This window comes from Anopheles bellator, chromosome 2, assembly GCF_943735745.2.
Source record: "Anopheles bellator chromosome 2, idAnoBellAS_SP24_06.2, whole genome shotgun sequence".
In the NCBI taxonomy this organism is placed as follows: Eukaryota; Metazoa; Arthropoda; class Insecta; order Diptera; family Culicidae; genus Anopheles; species Anopheles bellator.
This window is the reverse complement of record NC_071286.1, coordinates 31,702,716-31,712,692: the sequence shown is the minus strand read 5'-3', so window position 1 is coordinate 31,712,692 and position 9,977 is coordinate 31,702,716.

The following is a 9,977-nucleotide window of genomic DNA, read 5'->3' as shown; positions in this document are numbered from 1 at the left end:
GAATGCACACCGAATATCATACCGTTTCATATCGTTGATCTACAAATCACATTCTTACACTTTTACACGCAACATAATGGCAAACGTCGTGAAGTGATGGGAATGCTAGGTAAAGCAAATATATAGAAAAAATCGAACGAAGCGAACGTATTATGAAAGTCCTTCAGTAAACCCACACAACCACAATCACGTATTCTCCGAGAGGCTAGCACATACGACTTAATGTACACACGCGCGATGGATGTAGGTAACACTGGTAATCATTTGTCTGTTAACTGCACTGTCTCTACCACACCACTTAGAGGAAGCCAACCCAACGGAAGCCAGCTCCTTACGCGAATGTAACATTGCCTGAGTTTCTATTGACACGGTGTAAGAAGAAGGTTTTTCTGGTCAATCAAATTGTGGGTCCCTCCGTCTGAACCAACCGTTTTGGTCTTTCGTTTTTTTTATTTCAAACAACTCCTGCATTGATACGTGTGATTCGAGGATCGTAGCCATAAGCAGGGCGTCTGCGGACCCCACGGAGAACCAACAGATAGATACTAACCAATTCCTGCATATATTTATACAGCAGCTAACGGGATAAGCAAGTGCGGCCACTATTTTCGGGTGCAGCGGTAAGGGCAACCGAAGCGACCAGATATCGAGTCCTTGCAGATATCACTCGCTGCAGAACGCCCTTCGCTGCGGCCACCATTATTTACCTAATGTCAATGTCCTGATCGACAGCCAGTTGTCAAGTCTTTTGCGCGTGGTACTTACGTTACTCTAGTCGCCATTGTTTACCAGTTTTACCACAAACTTTTGTACGAACGGGCGTGTTTTTTGGGACGACGCGGAACAAAATAAATTAATTGTGTTAGACACTGCCCGAGCGCCGAGATGCCAATTGCAGTCGTCGTGTTATATTACAAAAAAAAACAAACGGAACAATCATTTACCACGCAGGAGTGGAAGTGGATTTCGCTCCTGCAAGACTTTCGTTCGTTTCTTATGGACCACTATTGTTTCCACCGTTCAACCGCATTTACAGACACACTTACACTCCGTTCAGTTGCGTTGCGGACGGATGACGAAAAGACTTATTTGTACCGGGCACTTTCACGCAATGCAGTCCCACCAACGCGTACTACTTAAGTGAAGCGATCCAATGTGCAGAGATTGAGGCGGGGAGAGCGAAAAACAATTGACAAATTTAGCGTAAGAGACCGGCTTCTACGACAAAAGGGGAAATCAATCGGAAAACCCGGAATCATCCATCCATCGTCTTGCAAACCACCTTTCAGAGAACGCGTTGAACTTGCCGCTCGCCCGCTGAACTTGCGCAATCCCCACTTTTTGGCACATCGGCCGGCGGCCCCCGATTTTGTTTCGGTTCGGTTAGGCCGACCTCGCCAAGGGAGCTTTAAATTCCAAGCATATCATTACGACGTGTTTCCGTGTGTCCGAGTGTGTGCACACACACAGACACACTGTTACACTTCCCATACTCGTCACAAACACATCTACTTAGCACGCGTAAAGCTAGCGAGGCCAAGAAGATTGGCACGCCATCCTTTCTCGAATTCGCGTCGACCACCACCGCCAGGAGCCACGGAGATCTCGGAGCACCAGGGAGGGGGATTGGTTTTTGTGAGGGAAGGGAGGAGGAGGGAATTTTCGGGGGGAATGTCGGGGGTCGAAAGCTGATCGAAATCTGGAAAACTAACCTATTTTTTGATATAAATTTACAAACACGATATGCAGTGCGTGCGGTGTGCGGTCAGGACAGACAGACGGGTGGGCAGGGTTTCGACCTGTGAGACGGGGCCGTCAGTAAATCGGGATGGGAAAGGCACAGCTTGAAGGATGAAGGATTCTGATCCTGTGCCGGTCAGCTTCGGGCGGGACCGAACCGCCCCAGGGAGCTGTGCTAAGACGGAGTGGCCCCGGAAGAGAATGTAGGGAGAGGGTGTAGGCTTTTGTCCACGAGTCCCCCCACTCGCTGCCCCTTCGCGCCGACGGGGCAACGTTGGACGGCTTGGATAGTTTATCCGTTCTGGGGTTTTTTTATGTTCGTTTCCAGCTACCTACATCTCTACATCATCTTCGCCAGTCGCTCGGCGCCATCTTTAGCCACCTCGAGCCACGCTTTTGCACACCAGCACCACCAGCACCTACTACACCAAAGTACCCGGATGGATCAATCTATTAAGGCACCGCCGCCGTCGCCACCGCCGCCAAACTCCTTACAGTGCGACGGGCGACAGTTAAACCAAAACGAAAAAAAAAAAAACAAACGAACGAATGATGATCGTACCAATCTTAGTAGCGAACGAACCCGATTTTTGCGCTTTCCCGGCGAAGGCGATTTGAATAAGCTTTTTAGAGCTGTTTTGCAACGAATAATAAGACACAGACACAGACACACGACACGTAGAAATCTAGAGTGGGGGGGTTGGGGGGAAAGGCCGGTCTATCGGATCGGGGTTTTGGGTTGATTTTTTGCCGCTTTTTGAGATGCCCTCGCACACGTCTTTTTATACTGCACACATACACATAGACACTTTCAGGTACACGTGTACTTAGCGACAGCAGTAGCAGCAGCAGCAGCACCGCCCCAAGCCCAAGCACAACTTGCACGCACCCGTGCCTCCTTCGATGGAGGACGGCACATACTCAAACGCGCTGTACATTCGACATATTCATCTGTCATTGCGAAGGCGATCGAAGCCACCCACGGTTGGAATCGCGGCGATAATCGTAGTGACTCATCCTATATCAGGATCAGGACGTTTGCGTGTCCCCCGTTTCTGGCTCGCAACCCTTGAGCTCTGCTTCGAGGCAAAGCATTGGGATCTCCGTGGGAACACGGAAGCAATAGCAGCAGCACAGCCTTTGGGGCGCTTTTCAGTCAGGAAGAAGCTAGAGCCTAGCACCATTCGAAGAAGGATCAAACGAACGAACGGGGAGCTGGTTAATGGTTTAGAGAGGCCATACGAAAACGTCTATTGTTTCCCCGCTTTTAAGAGGTCACACACCGGAACGCCAGCGAAGAAGGGAAGGGGCAACGGAGGGAGGCCCCGGCTCCGGAAAATGTGGTTCCTTTTCTTCAGTTTTCTTCCCCTCGGTTTCGCGCGTTTCATGTAGAAAATGTTCCGGCAGGTCCCCTGGGGATTACGGGACTACACCTCTACTCGAAACACGTTTTAGTGTGTAAATATATACGCGCGGTCGGGGTGCACGCGGGGTGACGGACCACACCGCGCGCCCCACCGTTAGAACCAATTGGATGCTAGCAGAGCAGAAATTAATACAATTAGAAAGGAAATAAACAACAACAAACAAAAAAATTAGTCGCATTTCTCGGTTGGTAAGAGTTAGTAGCGGAATTAGAGACAAAAAAGCTTAAAATAAAACATGGAAGAGAAAAGAAAACATGAAACTAAACATAATAACACAGGGAAGGAATCAGGATGCATTCGTCAGTTGGGTTTTCGTTGTTGTGTAGGAAATTGATTTCGAGCTCCCGGGCTGACACGGGGCACTCGATTCGGGTCGAGGGCAGAGCAGCAGGTGGAACACTTAAAAACATAACCAAAACATAATAAAATTCAGCAAAGATAGCGCGAAGGGAGAGCGAGCGAGAAACCTAACAGCAAACGTTCGTTCATAGGAATTACGCAGCCGGTTGTGTGTGGGAGGCACAGGCCCGTGAAGGCAACATCTACCAACTTAGCTTTTGATAAACTTAGGCGAGCGTAGGCACAACCCCTCCCGTTGAGGCACGCACGAGGCACGTGCGCGTGGTGTATTTTGGACGACAAAAAAACTAAATTATCACTCTGTGTCACCGGGGGGTCTGGGGTGACCCCGGGTGGAAAGGTTTTGCCATTGGTTTTTAATCAGGTCGGGTTGGAGGATGAATTCCCTAGAATTTTGTTACTAAACGGCACTTGTCAATCGTTCCACCGGCAAAGTAGTTATCGATTTTTCGTACTATTCGTACTGACGAACGTTTTAATAGCAATCCTACAAAATGCGTTGACTTGGTGCATTCAAACCAACTTTAGTGGATGTAGCAATGAACCATCATGAGTTTGAGAATCTACCGATTGGTTTAGAGGTGTGCGTTGCCATGACAAAACCCACTCTCATACACGATCTGATCTAAAAGGAGGCTAAAACAAGTGGGGGAGATATAATAACTCTTCGACATCTTATAAATATTTGTAGCATGCGAAATACTTACATTCCATAGAACAACGTGAACAGTAAAAAAACAAAACCGAAAAAAAATGATAACAGAAACCCCATTCAAGCCCAATCAGTCAGAACCATGATCGACCGACAGACCGGTGGCAGCAGTACTCGAAACTCAAGTTGAATTTACAATCTCCAGTTTTAGTAACAAGCCAGAAACAGAAATAAACAGACTATTGAAAATGCGATACACTTGCAACCTTGAGGCAAACTCACTGAAAATCTAGCTACCATTTAACGAATTAAATTGATACCAAAAGAAAAAGAACAAAACAAAAGAAGAAGCAGAATAAACGAAAACGATAGGCGAACGAAAATGTAAAAAACACCACAAACAGTAAGCAACAAAATAATACAAATAAGCTGGTAGACGGCCGTACATCTCATCCTACCAGTGAACATACATGTTATACACTCCATCAAACACTTCGATACGAAACGCTCAAATGCTCATCTAGCCCGCTGCATCAAGTCCTACGAATACGGTACGAATGCTCGCCGAACTCCGGTAGCAGACGCACCCCAAACAGAAGTTTCGGCGTAGAAACTTGCGACATTAAGTAAAACCGCCACTATACAAAACAAATAAAATAAATACAATGTAAACACTGGTGCCGTTGCGGACGATAATGCCAGCAAACCCACACACAAACCGATCGCCGGTGGTCGTTTACTCGTAGGAGGAGATAATACTCTAATGTCTCAACCACTGCCACAGGAGATTACGAAGATTATTAACATTAAACAAGGCTTATAGAAGAGAAGGTGTTTGCGTCGCAAATTCACAAACAATACGACAAACATGATAAAAACCAAACCGGGAGAACAAATAAACCGAACGCAAATGGAACAATGAAGCAACACCCACACACAAATATTAAACCGAACAAACATTCTATTTATCATCTCCATACGGGGACCCCCCCCACGAATTGGAAGTCATGGAAATTACGGCAGCGAGCACGAAATACGCTTGAATCAGTACGATCCTCGGTGTAAGGCTCCGAGTGTAAAGGAAAACTAAAACGGAAAAAAGAAACCCGATGTACGTAGGCAAAAAAAAACAAACAAAAATTGAGCAAAATAAAAATCAGCAAAGCAAGCGAACGTGAACGTAAGTGAACAAAACTAAAACAAACAAAAACACACAAAACGCGAAAATACAGCACGCGACAATTCGCATCACAAAGTAACGGAGCAAGTTCTCAAAGGATCTGTAGAAGACCGGCAGATCCAAACCGATTGCCACTGGACAAGAACACAGGAGCACACGAATATACGGGAATGAATCTGAACGAAGAAGCGAGAAAGGGAATAAGTAAAAAGGTAAAAATATTAATGAATATATAAAAGATATGTTATGAATATATATAAATATATACATGATAAATATTGAAAACCATCTGCTTTTGCCTCGGCGTTTTTTATTTGCACGAAAGAACGCTGAACTTTCATGTTTTATTCATTCTTTTCACTCAGTTTACATTGAGTGATGTCGCCTTGAGGGGAACGCTTGTTCTTCGTAGCTTCCAACGTTTGTTTTGAGCCACCCCTCAGCCAGTCTTCAATCTAATTAATAGTCAATTTCATTAATCAGTGATCAATATCTCGTGAAGTATCGATCGTATTGTTTCAAGTTCATGTTTGTTTTTAAAGCTGACGCTTTACACTTAAAAAATCAAGAGAAGATTGTGAAAACAGATTGCTAGAGTTTTTCGCCAATAGCAACCAAGACTTCTACAAGAGAGGCATCAAAAGGCCACCTTTAAAAAGGCAACAAATTTTCCGTCAAAACGGTGCATATTTGACGCTAATCGGGCCATCGGAAACATCTTAAATAAAATCTTGAAATTCTCTCAAAAACAATGGATTTCTTTATAGCCAACCTGGAAAAATCTGAATCCCGAAAAATCCGAGATTTGACTAGGGCAACAGGAGCGATTGCTAGATAGCACCAGTAACTTGCATGCACTATTGCACGCAACATTGGTGCAATTTTCCGGTGCATGATTCGTGTACAAGTTCTAAGTCACTGGTGCTATCTACTAGTCACTCCTGTTTCCCTAGTGTTGTTGGGGCTCCAGAAAACCGTTTGGCCAGGACGTCGATGGTTTGACGAATTTTTGGACCATATCTTACTTTCATCCCCCATTTCTTTCGATGGCCAATTTCTTTCCAATTTCAGTGGAAAAAAAAAGAAAATTCTAACGATAACGTATAAACGAAATTACACATTTCGATACTATTTGAATGTTTTCTTTTATTATAAAACAAACCATACCGATATCAATTTAGCACTATTTATATGCATATATACCTTTTCTATTTGGCTTGATATTGTTGCAGTATTCCTTTTTGTTCCCTGCGATTTCTCGTATAGCTTTTGGGTGCGTTAAATGTATTTGTAAGAATTCCTTCTAGTGTGGATAGGGTTGAAACTGGCATTCTGCGCCCTGTTATGTGTCTTAAAACTTGCAATTCTTTTTAACACTTGAACAATTGATAGCTACTTCATGGATTTTTTTCTGAGCATAATAGAGTCAGCATTACGTTTCATTTTTTTATCATTCACGATTTTTCACTCTGCTGCTTTAGTGCCCATTTGCTTTCCCAACAGCTGGCGAGTCTGAGACAATGCTTTACTGTTTCATTTTTGTGCTAAATTAGGTATGTTTTTGGTTTGTTCTTTAAAGTAACTCTTGCCTTCAATCTCGCTGATCATAATCTGATTGGAACATTGTTTTTTTTTCAATTTCTTTCGATCATCGTGCTGTAAATTTAAAAAGTAAACGAAGCCTAAAGCTAAACGAGCTAAAGAGCTGGACACATCAATGAACAAGAGGACGAACAAAAGAGAGCGCTGTACACAGGTTTATGATTTTAAAATTGTGTTTCTTTTATTTTCTATCGGTCATACTGTTTGCTACAATTTTGGTTGTTATGTTGAATTTTTAACACATTTCCGTTTCCATCCGTTCTTCTGGCGATGGTGCATCGATTGTGCACTGTTGCTTGTTTTCAAATTTATGTTCAACTCGATCGTTCATTTGAACGACCCAAAACCAGTTCTCTTGCTTTAAGCAACCGTTAAAGTGTTTTATGTTTTTGTTTTTTGAATAAATTAGTTGAATTGTGATTAACTTAATTCGGGTTGCTTCGTGCCGTACTACTCCAATTCCAATCCCTGTCCATCTTGGCGAACGGTAGCGTTCTGTGGGGTTTATTTTTCGGTTAAAGCTTCTCGGCGTCTATTGTTTGGCGTTTGTTGGTCACAGCTGACCTAAACCGGTGTGTCTGTGTGTGGTTTGAAAAAAAAAAACGGCACTAAAGAGAAAGAAATCCAGTTTCAGCTGAGAAAGATGTTTAGTTCGTGTTACGGTACATGTAATTCACGTAAACACTTTACATTTTTGCACGATTGAACAATGGCGGATCGAAGTCTCAAACAATTTTCGTATCTCTTCCAGCTTTGTCTTTGGGACAAGGTAATGGCGTTAGCTATACATTTTACAAACACTACCCATGCGCCATGGTGATCCGTCCCTTCCGCACTAGTCGCTATCGGAATCTAACAAACGTAACGCCTGTAACACGGTACGCGGTACACACAGTCGAACCTTCCTAGGGAAAGCCTGGTTTTATGTATATGGTTGCAACACAGCTAACTCTCTTGGCCATTTATAACTATAATTACTCAATGCGAACGAACTGGATCCTATCGCTTCTTCGTCCCTGTTGTGGAAAATTACGGTTCGGCGGCTAATATAAATTCCATTCTTTCCAATTGACTTGCGCATTTTTTTGGTAATTGTTTTGTCATGTACTTCCTAACGGGCTTCCGAACACTCGCATTTTGGCGATTGAAGAAGAGGCTAGTGGAGGAAAGTGAGGCCAGACCGGAAGTCTAGCAGAAGGTAGTAGAATGGAAGAAATGTATAGATTAGCCACAGCAAACAGTTAAAGGGCAATAGCAGAGAAGAGTAAAGTTTGAGAAGCAAAGTTGATGGGCACCTCTTTTCTACGGCACCAACGATTTTCGGTTTCTGTTCTGTTTTATGTTTTCTCACGTTCAGCCTGCCGAAGCCCGCACGAAGTGCTACAGCTTACACTCCATCTCCAGTTCTTTATCACTGTAGGAAGAACAAGAAAATAAGCTGTGAAATTGAAAATAAAAACAACGTTTCATGAAGAAGGCAAATAAGTGGAAAAGTGAAAATCAACAAAGTGAAGTGACAGCAATTGAGAAAACAGTGAGCAGACAGAGTGGAAAGTGTAGAAAACGGAAACACGAACCAGCGTGGCAGAGTATTCGTATTCTTGCGCCGCAAACAGGAGCGCAATTCGCAGCGAATGTCGATATTCGATAGATAAATAGTTTAATGTTTATTATTAGCTTATCGGTTAGTTTGAAATATGTTTTGATTGTATTCCTTTGCACAAGTTTGCGGTACCCGCCGCCGGACCCGGATTGAACACTAGCATGTTTTAGGTAGTGATAGTATAAGGAGAGGGCAGCGGTCTGAATCAACCAAGCGACCTCTGGCATCCTCCGGTGCGGGCAATACTTACAATGAGCCAATCCCATTTATTGGTGAAAGAGATTGGATTAACGATTGAACTTCTAAATTGCGCTAACTGTTTGTCATTCTGTTTAATCTGTACGAATCCGTGCTAGTCCGGACGGTTCAACGCGAATGACAGTCACGGTCGGCGGTGCAAATCAAGAATAGGAAATCGGACAGATCAGAGTAGTCACGGAGTAGTTTGCGCATATTTAAGAGGTGCCGGAAACTGGTAGTCAGCATAGGAGATAGTTGAGAAAAGGGTAACAATGTTCACGATAGACGAAGAAGATGTGTCGATAGACAGTAGACAGTAGTAGTGTACTATATGTGGCAGTAGTAAACAGTAGTGAAGAGTAGCGTTGGAAGAGATAATCGATAGCAGTAAGGTAGGTAGGTTTTAGCAATAAGACTTTTATTGATAGTTGTATTCATCATAGAGTATGATTATAGCTAGAGATTATTAAATCAACTTAAATGGATTAAAAAAAACATAAAAGTAAAATAGATACGTTCGATAAGACACTTTTTCATAGTGCGGAGTGCGGATACTTGATTCTAGTCTGCGTTTGGAGCGGACTTGCGTTTTGTTCGTTCCTCGTTTCGTCAGAGCTTTAGAGCCTACTGTGATCCGATGTTGTCAATTCACTGACGGTATTTTCGCGCGGTACGGTGGTTCGGTGGTGTATGACCCACTGGCCACACCCCACACGTTCTCTCTATCGGCCGGCGAGCCCGCCAGGGGCCCGCTACCGCTACCGGGCTAAGGATATGATTGAGTGAGTCACAGCATCAAGTCTCGAGAGAGAGTTTAAACTGAAGCAAGTGAGAAGAACACAGGCGTGGAAAGGACAGAAAAGGTGTAGCTCGGATCAGATCAGATGCTCGATAGAGTAGCAAACCAAGTTCGGAAGTTCGGGGAAATTGTTCAAGATTCACTTTACGCATGTTAATGACGTTTCGTCGTCGTCGTTGCCGCCTTGTGTCACCATTCTTGTTCTTTCTTCGAACCGTTACAATTGCACCATTAAACCCACTGCCTCTCTCTTTCTCTCTTTCTGTCACTCTCTTTTTCGGTTTTACTCAATAATTGTTTATATCAAATCGAAAAGCTTGTAGTGTAGAATACGTAACAAAATTATCTTACATCCGTTTCCATTTTCCGATCCA